The sequence below is a fragment of the Pinus tabuliformis genome, chromosome 3_2, assembly GCF_031772625.1.
Source record: "Pinus tabuliformis cultivar Carrire ecotype Pingquan chromosome 3_2, CPIR1, whole genome shotgun sequence".
In the NCBI taxonomy this organism is placed as follows: Eukaryota; Viridiplantae; Streptophyta; class Pinopsida; order Pinales; family Pinaceae; genus Pinus; species Pinus tabuliformis.
In genome coordinates, this window is record NC_142302.1 from 111,394,124 (window position 1) to 111,410,127 (window position 16,004).

A 16,004-nucleotide genomic window follows, 5' to 3' on the forward strand; every position below is an offset into this window, starting at 1 on the left:
CAAATACCAAGGACTAACTACCATGGACCAAAGGTAAGTTCTCCAACATATATGCGCTTTTCCTTGCATGAACAACCCAATACTTGGGATCAACACTTCTGACAAGGTACCATGGTCCAAAACCATAGGTTCAAATACCAAGGACTAACTACCATGGACCAAAGGTAAGTTCTCCAACATATACGCGCTTTTCCTTGCATGAAAGTGCGTGAACCTTTTCTCTACATGAAATAAACTTTTCTCTGCATAAAAGTGCGTGAACTTTTCTCTACATGAAATAAACATTTCTTTGCATAAAAGTGCGTGAACTTTTCTCTACATGAGATAAACTTTTCTCTGCATAAAAGTGCGTGAACTTTTCTCTACATGAAATAAACTTTTCTCTGCATAAAAGTGCGTGAACTTTTCTCTACATGGAATAAAATTTTCTCTGCATATAAGTGCGTGAACTTTTCTGCACTATAATTTACCATCTGAGATGAGTGGGTTGCCATCAAGTACAACATATGTATCATAATGACAACAGACTTCATCTCCCGTGATTTTTTCAGCGCTCCACTAGTGATATCCGAGGCAAAACATGAGATGGAAGGTCCTTCACATTAGTTAGAGCCTGAGATGGGAAGTCCTACACATCAGTTTGAGAGCCATGAGACTGCCACCATGCCAGTATACATCACATATCAGAGAGGCTATCCGAAAGGCACCAGACCTTTGTTTGCAGCAGCAAAGCGAGCGTTATCTCCACCCGGGGTGGAAGGGGCCTCGCTTCCTACATCGACGACACAGGTACAGGACAAGGGAAAGAAGCCCAAGCATGAGGAGGGGCCTTCAGGTGTGCCATCAGGTGAGCAAGAGACTAAGTTTGTTCTCCTCCAGGATTATGAGACAGATGCAGAACCTACAAATGCTGAGCTGGGAGAGATCATTCAGGAGCAGCAATCCGTGATTGAGAAACTATCCCTAGACTTGGATAGGTCCAAGTGGAACGTGCAGTATCTAGAGCAGAGGAACAAGCAACTTGAGGATCGGCTAGCCGAGATAGAGTTGCAAATGATCAGGGAAAACCGGCGACACATCCTAGCAGCGCAAGGCAGACCTATGGAGCAAAGAGACGAAGACCATGAGTATGTGCTAGAGAAAGTGAACGTTCACTTGGAGCAGTGGTTGGACAAAGAAAACAGGGAGAAAGACATGCTGAGGCACATGAATCATCACTACCAGGCACGCAACATGAGTTCCAAAGCGAGAATCAGGAGCCTACAGGCAAAATTGAGCAAGGCGAGAAAAGAGGCAAAAGAGGAAAAGGAGGCAAAGGAGCAAGATCGGCTTTGAATCTTGGATGAGGATTCCTTGGCATAGAAAAGCACTTCATAGGGAACCTCCAGCCCAAATTTCAAGGAATTTGGTAAAATTTTGGTCACAGGCAAATTTTTTGGGCACAAAACAGGAAATTTCCCCCTGTGCACCGCGCCACTGGCGCGACGCTAAAAATATAGAACTCAGATCGAGGAATGGCTTGCATATTTGGATTCAACATCAAAAAACACATCTATTGGTGCCCGGGCTAGAAATTTTGACAAGTTTTGGGTGTCCTAAAGGTCAAAAAACACCCAAAAATGGCCTCTCTGCCACTTTTTGGACACACAGAAAGCAGTCTTGAGAGTATTAAGTTTTGGAGGGGAAAATGAGCTTTAAATTCAGAAATTCTAGTTGGGTTGGAAAGTAGACGGGACAGGCTCTCCAACAAGCCCACTTGGGCACATTTTAGACACCTGCAAGTGCCCCAAAATAGGCTCCAAAGTGGCGCGATGAACAGGGAATTTGGTGCGGCGCACAGGGGAAAAAACGACCAAATTGCTCCCGTTTCGCGAAATTTCGTGTCACGACTTCTCCAAGTGGGCCCGATCATTTTCTCTTCAGTTTTTTGGCACCAAGGGCACCTTTTAAAGAATTTTCCCTCCAGGTGGGCATCTATCCAAGTGGCAAAAGAATGCAAAGGGTCACCATAGTGAAATGTCATGCTTGAGAGCGCTGCACATGTAGCTGATGGTTGGCTCTCCATCTCCTTTTCAAAACGATTTGAGTAACTTCCCAACCCCTGGGTGTTCCATCTCTTCTCTACAATTTCTATATATTGTAAGCAAGCTATTTGCAAAGGGTTGGTTGGCTTGTAACTTTTGAGAGACTGTGGGAAAGAAACTATGTTTCTGCACTATATATTTTTAATAGAGAGTTAATGAAAGGCAACGGCTTTGTTTCATGAGATTCTGTGGTTGTGAGGGTAGAAAATGTGTTCTTATGTTCCATATGTATCTTTTTATGTTTCATAATTCATTTCATGTTTCATTTCAGTGAAATTTTCTATGTGAGATTAGGTAGAATTCAATTTATATTGCTCTACTTGTGGGAAAATTTCATGTGCAGTGTTATTCTTCGGTTGAAAAGGATTCATGCGACCATGCCATTTTCACTATCTTCGACGATCTTTCCATTCCACGTCACCTTAAGTTAAAATTACTGTGCTTCCCGCCTACCTTGCCTCATGGAATAATCTGTGCCTTCATTCTCAATTCTATGTTCCTTGCTAAGCGCCAGTCCCATATACATCTCAGAAGTTCAGTCACCTCGAAAATCTTTTCCAAAATCCTTTTTCACTTACTAGCCGAAGGTAAATATCGCATTGCAAGTCATCTAAGACCATTTTTCTTATCCATTCGCTGAGTGTGACTCGGAGAGAGCCCTCTCTTGCTCTCGTAGGGCTAGCTACGAGACCGAGCTTGGTTTGATGTTGCCTTGAACCTCACCTTCATTCAGCCTGGGGCAGATTCAAGCGCTAACAAGAGCCAAGCAAACAAATATCATCCTAAAACTTGGTTTAAACTAGTCATTAGGTCACAACACTACTCCATCTTTCAACATTCTTTCTCGTCAAATCTTTATGATCAAATAAATTTTCATGTCGAAACATTCATTAACATATATTTTTCAAATTTGGATATGAGTTTACTTATGATCTTGTTACAAAAATGGATGCATTGGAAATTCTCTTATACTTGATAGAATGAATTATTTTTCTAAAATACAATAGGATAGAATAGAATAAATAAACAAGTAGAATGAATTCACAATAAGACGTCCATAATAATTTTGGTTCAAACTCTCATGAATATTTCTTCAAATCATCGTTCAATATTCGTTTGGAGGGACTACATGGAAAAATGCAGTAAGAACAATCCTATTTTGGGTAACCATATAAGATCATTTTTAAATCATCTTTATTTTACATATCTCTTGAAATATAGTTTTGGAATCCATTTTTCAATTTTCAATTTATATCACAAATAAAAATGTGATCAAAATCAAAACTAGGTCTCAAGTGAAATGTTGAGGACAGACTTAGTACAACCTATATTTTAGGTGTCTAATGCAAAAATTTTTACCTGAAACTCATAAGGAAGATAGCCCTTGGAATCCAGTCTCCAAACCAATTTAAATCACCTCAATCATTGATCATATGATAAAGTTATTCTTGAAATACTCACTGTTTTTCGAAAAATCTACATGGTGACAATTCTAGGTCTTCACTGTTCATTGGCATATTTGACATACAAAATAATCTTCTTTTCAAAACCTATTTATGTGGGAGATATATATTCAAGTCTAGTTTAAGAAAAAATTTGAATCATCCCATTTTGAGGTTAAATAAAAAAGTTATCCCACATTTAGTGACTGCATGTCTTCAAAACAACATAGTAAAACTTTGCCTCTTAGGTCTGTTCATCACCAATTTTGTGATATAAAGCCTAAGAATTTTTAAAACATGTTTCTAATGGAAAGACAAAAATGAATCTAACCTAATTTACAAGTGGAATCACATTGATCTGATCTTTATCGAAGACGTTACACTTCAAATAGTGACTATTGGTCTAGTTAAAAATTAACAAGCAGCTCTATCAAACATGGCACTCCTTATAATTTTTACCATATCATTTTAAACCAATTTGAAAGCCTGTTTATACTGGAGGTATCCATATGCATTCAATTCAACTTGGATTTGGAATAACTCTAATTGGATATAAAATGAATATTTTGTAAACAAAATATTGTTAGGAGGTCTAGGCTGGCCACCATTCCTCAAGGGGTAAATAAATGCATTTTGTTTGTATATCATCTTTGGACTTGTTTTCTAAGCAATGATTGTAATGATTTACATATTTCTTGGAAGAAGAGACACTATACACCTCTCCTCCTCCATCATCTAATATTATATTACAGGCAAGTGCCATGTTTTTGTAGGTCATAGGAAGAATGAAGGAGTGAACTCCATGGATGAAGTACATTTCAAAGTCAATTTTAAATTGGTATTTAAGAATATGAATACAAATGTTCAAGTCAAAGAAAAGTGAAAATTCACCTGATGTTGAGTTCATCCAATGAAACTCAAACTCTTGAAGCGTGTCTTTACTTATTGATCAACAACACCAACAAACCCTACAACATGATTGAGATCGAGGCAAAAAGACATGAAGCTAATCATCAGAAGAAGAAGTCAAGATCTTTTTTTTTTACCATGAAAACTCATATCCATTGCCAAAGAAGCCTTTCATAAGCCATATTGTTCATGATTTCTTCCATATTGTATGTTAAGCTCCGTGATCATGCATGTTGAAGTCCAAAGTTATTATCTATCCATTTACTACTAAAACATGACTTCAATATAACCTATTTTCATAAGCTTTTCATACTTCCCTACTCCATTACACGCCACCTCCATCCATAAAAGAAAATAAAAAATAGAAAAAGATAAAAAATAACAAAGGAGTTTGGTTGTGAAAATCCACGAAAGTGGTACCATACAAACTCGAATTCATATAGGAAAACCAACTTGTTTGGCCAATATGAATTCTCTATTTTGTTTTACGATTTCTTTAGATTGATTTTCTAGGAATCATCCTCCAAAATAAACAAGACTTGAGGATAATTCTTCCCATTAGCAAGGGGGAAGGTCGCAAAAGGAACTTAATTGTATAGCTGAATTGACGACGGAACTTGTAATGTTGGTAGTTGGGACCTGAAATATTTTTGAAATCAATAGCAGTTGAGACCTGAAATGTTAGAAAAAAACATATATATATTGCCTAAAAAAATGTACATGACAGAAGGGACCTGAGTTATTATGAATCAATTGCAAAGGGACCTGAACGACATCTACAACCAAAGGACCAGAATCAATGAAGGATGCTAGAACGAAAGGTAGAAATAAATTCTATATTTCAATCTATCTAAGACATTTGATCAGAGGACATCATCCAATATTGTCAGGGAGTACAAGTATTGTGAGTACAAAATTTTGCTCTTCCAAATTCGAAATTTTTAGAAATTTTTAGAGCCTGTTAAAACTAATTTAGTACCTGAATTCATATTTTATATTCATTACATTACCCTTATCATATACTTAATTCTATGTACATCCTACATTTATATTCTACATTCCATTCATATATTTCATATTCACTTCATAACTTTACATATTCCATAACCCTTATATTCTACATTTCCTTCATATATTTCATATTCACTTCATAACTTTAATAACCCTAAGTATTTTTCCATAAAGAAAAAGGGATCAAAATGAGGATTTAACAAGTCAAACCTTGCACCACAAATAAAACATTAGTATTATGGGAAATAATTTTAAACATGACCTAAATGGTCATTTTAAAATTAAAGAGATATATTACCAAACATATGGGATATGCACATTATGAGAAAACATACAAATTCGAAATGATTCATGTATTAAACCTATCATGGCACATACGAAGTAATACTGGTAATGTAATATGATGGTAATACAATTTGACGGGTGTAAAGGTTATCATAATCCTCATATGATGGCAATACAATGCAAACTTAAGTGATAATGTTTGAAGGGACATCCGTAGGAAATGGTGAAGCTGGAAGGTGAAATGTGACAAGACTATGATTCATGCAATTAACGTGGCAATCAAAACAATGCATAACAAAAATAAACCAGTACTTAGAAAGAAATACGATGGTATATATGTCAGTCAAAGTCAAGCCATGACAACATTGTGGGTTGGTGTGTAGGACACCCATGATGGATTGGAGGACAACCATGAATGCAGTAGATATAAGCTAAGGTATATGGGTGGAGATATAATGAATGAACCTAAGCTATAATTACAATAAAAGAAATGAATTCAAATGTGGAAATGATGAACCATAAAAATAATTGCAATTGGTTCCATTTCTATTGAAATAATTTCGATTTGGTATTGCAATGAAGTTTGATGGTATGGTGCATGGAATAGTCAGAGGGACTAAGCCACGAGGGCATTTCAGTCAGAGGATGGCATACCAAATAGCAAGACGGTTAAAACATTTTTGAAACAACAAAAATTTAAGCCTGTGCGTTTAATAAAGAGAGCTTCACCCTTTTTGAAGCTAGAGACCTCAAAACCATAAATTTTCTTTGCCATCACAGCCATTTGAGGCTTAGGAAAGATGGTATATGCCATTGGCATGCAATTGAATGAGGTAAAAACGGTTTGACAGAGAAAACAAACCGAGGAAAGGGAGAAAAAGATATAGCACTGATAAAATGGAGAGATAAGAAGGGTAATCTGAGAAGACTGATGGAGGAGGTGGAGTTAGTTAACGAGAATCTTGTGGAGAACAAAGGTAAGTAAAAAAATCTGATTCATTTCCTTAATGCGATGGATATTTTAGAGGAAATATCAGGATTTTTCACTAATATCTCTCAATGCACTGACTATCGTTTATGTAGTTTTTGTTTGTGCCACTAGTCTACAAACAGGGGTGTTTGAAATGTAGCTAATTGGGCCATGAATCAAGGGGATCATGAAACTTCAACAACAATCAGGTATCCTCCATGAAATTGCCAATTTTGCAGTTAAAACGGAGTATTTGTAGAGTGAAGTTTAAATGCACAGGCAGTGGGCTTATTTGCACAAGAAATAAACTGTGACATAGATTTAGGTTAATAAATGATTTGTTAACTGTGGAATGGAGAAAATTAAAGAAAAAATCAGCTGATAAGATCCAGATCTTCCACGAAATTATGAAACAGAGTGTCTCATTAAATTTTGATTGCATGATGAGTAATGAAATGAGAAATTTTCATGTAGTTTTGAAACGTGTAGCCTCTGAAAAACACATAGCTAGCCAATCTTAAAACTACACTTGTACATGTTTCATTTTTTATGATCAGACAGTGTGATAAAAGACCAAGTTTCAGTTTGATTTCATAATGGAAATGATCAAAGAAAATAGAGTACATGGTTTATAATGTGTGAAACAATTCGTTGATTACTAGTAGTGAAGTTTTGCATGTTGATTTATGCATAGTGGCCACAATTCAACAATCAGTGAATGAAGAAATGACTATAATTTGATGTCATAAGAATATGTTAAGTAAAACAAAAATGAAAGGGAGGAATTGTAATATGATTTTGTTTCTTTTATATATATATTTCTTTTCCAAAACAAAGTTCAATTTCTTTCTTACAGAGATGTGTATAAAGATGGATATTTGGTTTGCATGAACAGAGCAAAGTGTTGATAAACAGAAATAGAGAATTCTACACCAAAGAAAAAGGAGTTTTTTTTTTTTTAAATTTTGGTGAAACAGAGGATAGAATATAAGAAATAGATTAATAAAAACATGTTTATTATGTTTTTATAATCTTTCTATATCAAAATTTTGTGTTTGCGGAAGCAGTAAGTTCATATTTTTGGGGATTGGTTTCATCTCTTTGTCAAGGGCATCGGAAAAGAGGTAAGTAGGATACTGGGGAAGCATTTGAAGAGAGAAATTGCATGAAAATTTATTCAGTCCCAGAAATACATTTCAATTTTTGAAATCCACTATTTCTCATTGCTTTTTCTGAGAAAAATAAAATGCAATTTGAAAAACAAAAACATGGGTTTTCTTCAGAACGATCGTAATTAGGCTCCAAGTGGACAATTTTTTCAAATTCATTTCTATTTGGGATATTTTTATGCTTCTTTCAACCCTTATTTTGCAGATTGCGTGGGTAAAACAACGGCTAAATTGAAAGTGAATACCTAGTCATAAAAAGGATTGGCACAAGTTATTTTGTAGAGGAATTATACAAGAAAAGAAAACCCCTGCACAAGTAAAAGAAGCTTGGATTTGATCAATTCTTTGTTACTGTGTGACATTGCAAGGTTGGCTTCTTTCAGTGAAGATGTGAGGGAAAATGGATATTGGTTCCTTTAAGTGAAGATGTTGATATTGCTAATTTGAGAGGGACAGGAATCCTACGTCAGAATGTATTACAAAATTCAAGTTTTATTTGTTGTCTTCTTTGAAGTTGCTCATCCAAAATGATTTATTGGTGTTATTTTTGGTGTTTTATCATGAGAGGAAGAATAGTGTAAAGTTTTTGTATTTATGTATTGATGGTGAAACCTCATCACACATAAGAGACATTCTTATTCCCATCACTCCAGAATACATAGCCCAAGCCACAATTTTGCCACTGATAGGTGAAGAATACTACATTGAGCAACACTTCAAAGAGAAATGGTGAAATTTATTTTTAGAAAAACAGAGAAAAGGAAAAGAGAAAAAGTACATGAAGGCATAGATATCCTTTTACAGGTAGCTCAAGGGAAAGCTTCATCTTCAAGGGTTAGAGCCATAGGTACATCAATAGGCTATTCAACATATAGAAGCAAAAGGTTAAGGAGATAGAAACAAGCACGGGGACATGCTTGAAGATCAATAAGGGGGAGATGTTGGCCCTCAGTTTTGGTCTATTTTTGCTTAAGGAAACTTACTTAATCCTTATATTTTCCAGCCATTTTCCATCACATCCATCTCATTTTGATTTATTTTATGCATATTTAGGTATTTAATTTTAATTTTGAAATTTCTAGAAGTTTTTATCAAAATTGAGTTTCAAGTGCAATTTTGGACAGAATCAGAAATTCCCATAATAGCTATGTGTATGACATATTTGCAGGATACTTGGGCTCGAGCGGGATGCATGAATGGAAAGATTGGGAACTAGTACTAAACTAATTCGACTTGGTTCAGGCAAAAAAATCTTTATTAGGCCCGATCAAGGCTGGTCAAACATGTCTAGTCACCTAGAAAATCCCTAGCAAATAGGGTAGTTTTATGATTTCATAGGATTGTCCATATTTCTAGTGATAGATTGGATGGATTCAACTTAGATAGGTGGATATGAATAGATATGATTGTTAGAGAGACTTTAGATCAATTTTTTCATAATATTCTATTTAAGCCAAGACTTTGAAGGCTTATGATGTGTAATTTTTATATAATTTTATGCTGAGACATTTGAATATTGGAGGTTAATTAGAAGAACTTTTTCTACTTTCATTTTGTTGTTCATTAGTGTGGATGAGTGCTTAAAGTTTTAGCATTTGATAGCAGCCTCATGTGTGCAAAGCAAGGGTGGAGGGCCCCCACTCTAGGCTAACTACACTTCATTGTTAAACTAGCTTAATTTTCATGAACTACTTACTTTAGATTTGTTTACTTGTTTTGTTTCATATTTGCTTATTTGAATTAATGTGAGATAATTGTCAAATGGATATTGGTTTAATTATAATCTACATATGAAGGGACACACAAGAATTGAAGTTAAATTCCCCTTCTATTTGATCTTGAACTAAAATTAAATTTCATTCTCCTTTTCTTATTTGAAGTTATTTATGCATTTCTGGTTTGAAGCAATGGTGATTATGATTGAGTAGAATTGTGAAGAAGGAAAATTTGGTCCTTCTTAGTTAGGAGCCTCTTATTTTACATCTTCTCCATCATAAACCAATGTTAATTAGTGCTTTTATATTTCTCTTCATGAAAGTAGTATTGCGAGGAACGACAACCTAGTTCTCCTAAGTTAGGAGCCTCATCGCTCACATATTACATAAGTGAATTATAAATTGTTAAAATAGGTTTATATTTGTAATATGTACTTCCTTAACTCTTCAAATTTTATCTGCTAAGCTTCTGTACATCTGATATCGATATATTGTGGACTTGCCTCCAAGTTTTACAAACCCAAATTGATAATTAAATACTTGTGTTAATTTGTCTTAATAAATTAGCCCAACACCTGCCTTGCAGTTTGATGAAATAGTCTCATCCTTGATGTCAGAGGAGATGAGACAGAAAAATATGGAGGGCCAGAATGGTGATTCGTTGTGTGTACGAGGATAGTCCGAGAATAAAAATAAAAATAAATCCTCGAGTGGGATATCTAAATCTAGAAGGATATCTAAATCTATAGGAAAACCTATAAAGGTGTGCTGGAAATGCAGAAAGAAAGGGCACTTCAAAAAGGACTGTCTATATAAAGTGCCTCAGAAAGGAATGGGATCTGATGATGCTCCTTATGTAGAGGTGAAAACTGCCTCAAATGAAGGTGGGGATGTGTACCTGGATTCTTCTTCAATTACACATGTAGATCATGAGACATGTTTGGTTGACTCAGGTGCATCCTTTCACTTCACTCCCCATAGGGAGTGGTTCTATGAGTATGATAAATATGATGGTAGTGATGTCTTCTTAGGGGATGACAGGAAGGCTAGAATCGTTGATCATAGAAAAGTCAAGTTGAAGTTGCAAGGAAAAAGGATTAGAACACTTCCGGGTATTCTGCATATTCTTTCATTGGACAGAAATATGATTTCTGTCAGAAAGCTGGATGATGCAGGCATAAAACAGTGTTCGAGAAAGATACCTGCAAGATGGTCCATGGAGCACTGGTATTGATACAGAGAGTTCAAATTGGAACTCTATACAAGCTTTAGGGTAGCACTATTATTGATGGGTGCAACAGTTCTGTGGTTCCTGAAAGTGGAGTAGAAAATCTAGTGGTCTTTGGAGAAAAGACCATGCTATGGAATCAAAAGCTTGGACATATTGGAGAGAATGGCCTTTGAATACTCCATGTTAATGGTATGGTAGAAGGTATGTATAATTTATCTTTGGATTTCAACTTCTATGAAAATTGTGCACATGGGAAGCAGAATCAGGTGAGTTTCCCCTTTGTTCCTAAGAGGGTGAAACATATATTAAAGATTGTGCATAGTGATGTGTTTCTACATGTGTCGGTTCCATCACTGTGTAAGTCTATGTATTATGTATCATTTATAGATGACTTCTCAAGGAATACATGGATATATTTCCTTAGGAAGAAATATGAAGTCTTTGACATGTTTAAAGAATTTAAGGCTCTAGTGGAAAACCAGACAGAGAAGAAGATAAAGGTGCCAAGGATAGATAACAGTGGAGAGTTTTGCAAGAAGGAATTTGAAGAGTTCTATAAGAAATGTGGTATAGTAGGGCAGATGACTACTCCATGCACACCACAGTAAAATGGCGTTAAAGAAATAATGAACATGATGTTGACGAAAAGGGCAAGAAGCATGATCAGTGGTACCGGGTTAGGGCAAGAATACTAGGAAGAGGCAGTGGAGACTACATGTTACCTGGTCAATAGATCACCTTCATCAGCATTGGACGATAAGACTCCACAAGAGGTATGGACTAGTAAGAAACCCTATTTCACATCTAAGGGTTTTTGGATGTGATGCATATGTACATGTTCCAAAGGAGAAAAGAACCAAATTGGATAGTAAATCTGAAAGGTGTATCTTTATTGGGTATAAGGATGGTTTAAAAGGTTATAATCTTTGGAACCTAGAAACAAGGAAGGTTGTGTATAGCCGCGATGTAGTTTTTAGAGAGGTGAAAGATGTTATTAAACATGAAGTCCTACCAAAGGAACCTAAGAAGATAGAGTTTGAGCTAAAGGATGAGGAATCATACTCTATAGCAAGAGAGAAATCAGACGATGAAGAGCCATAAACTTTAGCTGTGAGAAGATCAGTTTGAGAAAGAAGGTAACCAGAAAGGTATAGTCTAGATGATTTCTGTTCAAATTTTTATTTATCTATTACTTATGATGATCCCAAAACTATCAAGGAAGTAGTAGATTCATAGGATGGAAAACTCTTCAAAGAGGCCATGATTGATGAAATGGCATCTTTGCACAAAAATGAGGATTAGGATTTGATGGAGTTACTGACTGGAAGGAAACCCATTGGAAGCAAATGGATGTTTAAGAAGAAGATGATTGCAAAAGACGAGGTGGAGAAATACAAAGCCTGGTTAGTAGCAAAAGGATATTCCCAGGTTTTGGGAATTGATGTAGGTGATATTTTTTCTCTTGTTGCCAAGGTAGTTTCTATCAGATTAATTTTATTTGTTGTTGTTGCTTTTGATTTTCAAGTAGAATAGATTGATGTGAAGAAAAAATTTCTTAATGGGGATATGGAAGAAGAGATATACATGAAGCAACCCGAAGGTTTTGCAGTGAAGGGTAATAAAGAACTGGTATGCATGTTGAAGAAGTTTTTGTATGGGTTAAAACAGTCACCAAGGATGTGGTATCATAAATTTTGTACATATATACATGGGCTTGGCTTCACCAGAAGCAAAGTAGATCACTGTGTGTATTTTAAATTAATTTGTGTTCATGTTATTTATTTTGTCTTGTATGTGGATGATATGTTTTTGATTGGAAATAACAAAGAAATTATCCAGGAATTGGAAACCCAATTTTCCTCAAAATTCGACATGAAAGATATTGGTGCTACAAACTATATTTTTGGCATGGAAATTAAATGAGATTGGGCAAAGAGGAAGCTCTCGTTAAACTGGAGGAAGTATGATGAGACAATACTGCAGAGGTTTAATATGAAATATAGTAAAAAATTGAAGGTTTCTATTCTTGTAGGTGTAAAGTGATCTGCTGAACAATGTCCTAAGACATAAGAAGAGGAAGAGGACATGTCTCATGTTCCATATGTAAGTGCATTTTGTAGCATGATGTATGAAATGGCCTGTACTAGACTAGACATTGCACATGTAGTGGGAGTATTGAGAAGGTTTATGTGAAAACCAGGGAAGCAGCATTGGACAACAGTGAAGCGGGTTTTAGGTATTTGCATGACACTAGTGATTATGGTCTGTGCTACTAAGGAATACCAGGATTAGATAGAATTTTGGAAATCAATGGATTTGTTGATGTAGACTAGGCTAGAGATCAGGTTCATATAATATCTACAAGCAGGTATGTATTTAACCTGTTTGAAGGTGCATTCAGTTGGATGAATAATAGACAGTCTCTAGTGGCACTTTCAACTACAAAGGAAAAATACATGGTAACCATGGATGAAAGAAAGGAAGAACTTTGGTTGTAGATATTGTGTTCAAGTATAGGATTGGTACAACAAGCTATAAGGATAGACTATGACAATGAATGTAAAATTTTCTTGGAAAAGAACCTTTCTTATCATTCAATGACAAAGCACATTGATGTTCAATATCACTTTATGAGGGATATGGTTGAGGACAGAAAGGTGTTGCTGATAAAGGTGGACACTTTGAAATGTTTCTGATGTGTGGACGAAGTTTGTGATAACTGAGCAATTTTCTTGGTGTAGAGAAACAATGGGCATTGCAGGGTTGGACCAATGACTAAGCTCTCCTATAAGCCCCCATGGAAAGAAAACAACAAGTGGGAGAATGTTGGTTGTGTGTTATATTCTTTCCATGACTAGCCCCACACGCGGTGGAGTCACATGAGGGGTGATAGCCCACTTATTCGTTGCATCGGGCGCAATGCCCCATGGAATTTTTTTTGGACCCTATATTAGGTAGGCAAACCTATCTATGGCTTTGTGCGTGGTTTTCACATATGGTATTTTGTAGATCTAGTCAAGGGAACTACGATTATGTTCTAATCCAAGGTTAATGGATTGGGGATTATGGATGTTTCGATATCTATATATATATATATATATATATATATATATATATATATATTGCAACATTCAAGGGAATATAATGAAAAATCAGTCTGGTAGTCCCAGTTTTTGGGATCTAGGGGAAAATCTTTGTGTATATCTGTTTTATGTTTTATGCTCTCATCATTATTTATTTTTTGTTTTTAGAATTCGTATGGAGGAAATTTATCTATGGGGTTAAAACCTACAAGGATGCCCTCTAATGCTGTATTTGTAACCTCTACTTGTCCATTGGCCTGAGGATGATAGAAAGTAGATTTTATGTGCTTGATATGATGCTGCGTTAATAGATTCTTGATCAGATGTGATGTGAATTGAGCTCCTTGATCGGTGAATATCTCTCTAGGGTACCCAAAATCGTGCAACACATTATCCCCTAAGAACTCATCCACTTTCTCCTATATTGTTGCCATGACAGCCTTTGTCTTAATCGACTTTGTCAAATAACTAGTGCACACAATGATGTACTTTTCCTACCATGGTGGTGGATCAATTGGCCCAATGAAATCCATGGCCCACTTGTGAAATGGTTCTAAAGCCATCAAGGTTGTAGGGGAATTTCATCCGTGGGTGTGGTTTTCCCCATCCTTTGGCATTGATCACATCTACTAGTATACATTCTTGCATCTTGGTGGAAAGTGAGCCAGTAATAGCCATCTTGTAGAGTTTTGAAATTTTTTCTCTTGGCAACAAAATGACCTCCATAGGGCCCATCATGATAGGCTGAGAGGATATCAAAGACTTCCTCTTCCCTAACACATATCCTCAAGATTTTATCTAGTCCTAGCTTTGAAGATATTCCCCTAATCCAAGTGAAAGGGGCACTCTTCCTTCAATTCTTCTCTTCTCCCTGTATGGCAGGTTTTGAGGAAATTTTGCAACAAATAGGTAGTTGGCTATGTCAGCAAACCATGGGGAGAGCACTAAGATAGAAGATAAGTGCTCATCTAGAAGTTGATCATCAACCATCCCTTCATCATTTGCAGGTAAAGCAAGTCTAGACAGGAAATCTGCAACTACATTTTCTTTTCCTGGCTTGTCAGTGATAGTTGAATCAAACTACTATAACAATAAAAACCATATAATGATTCTATCATTCACATCAGGCTTGTTGATAATGTATTTTATAGCTTCATGGTTAGTATGAAAAAATTTTTGGTATCCAATGTTGTAGTGTTTGAACTTGTTCAAATAGTGTACAACAACTAGGAGTTCTTTCTCATTTATATTGTAGTTCAATTCAGCCTTAGACAGATTTTTACTAATGAATTTAATGGAATAAGGTAACTTAACATCTATTTGGCCTAAATATTCCCCCATAACTTTGTCGAATGCATCATCATGGATATGGAAATGAAGAGTCCAATTTGGGTCTCTAATTATGGTTAATTTATCTTTCAAGAACTCTAGGGCCTCTTGGCAGCTATCTATCCAGCAAACTTTTTAGTCCTTGGCCAACTATCCAAAGAATGGTGAGGCTACTTTGTTGAAGTCCTTGATAAACCTCCTATAATATCCAGCTAAGTCTAAGAAACTTCTAACATCCCTCTACTTTTGATGAGTAGGGACCCTTTTTATGATGGAAATTTTGTTTGGGTCCACTTGTATTCCCTCCTGAGATATTGAACGGCCAAGGACAATCCTTGCATTCATTAAGAATTCGCACTTCTTAGGACTAAGAGAGAGGTTCATTTCAATGCACTTCTTCAAGAATTTCCCCAGTTTAGAGATAGTCTCCATGTATTCACACCCATAGGGTGTGAAATCATCCATGTAGATATCTACAACGTTGTGGACTAGCTCAGCCAATATGGTTATAACTTCCCTTTGAAAAGTCGTAGGGAATTACATAATATGAAAGGAAGGACCCTATAAGATAAGGTACCCCAGGAACAAGTGAATGTAGTTATTTCTTGGTCCTCAGGGATGATCTGGATCTGATTGTAACCACTGAATCCATCTAAGAAAGGGAAGAACTTATTCCCTGCAAGAGCATCTAAAACTTGATCAATGAAAGGCAAAGGGAAATGGTATTTCTTGGTGGCTTTGTTCAACTCTTTGTAATCCACATAGATCCTCCACTT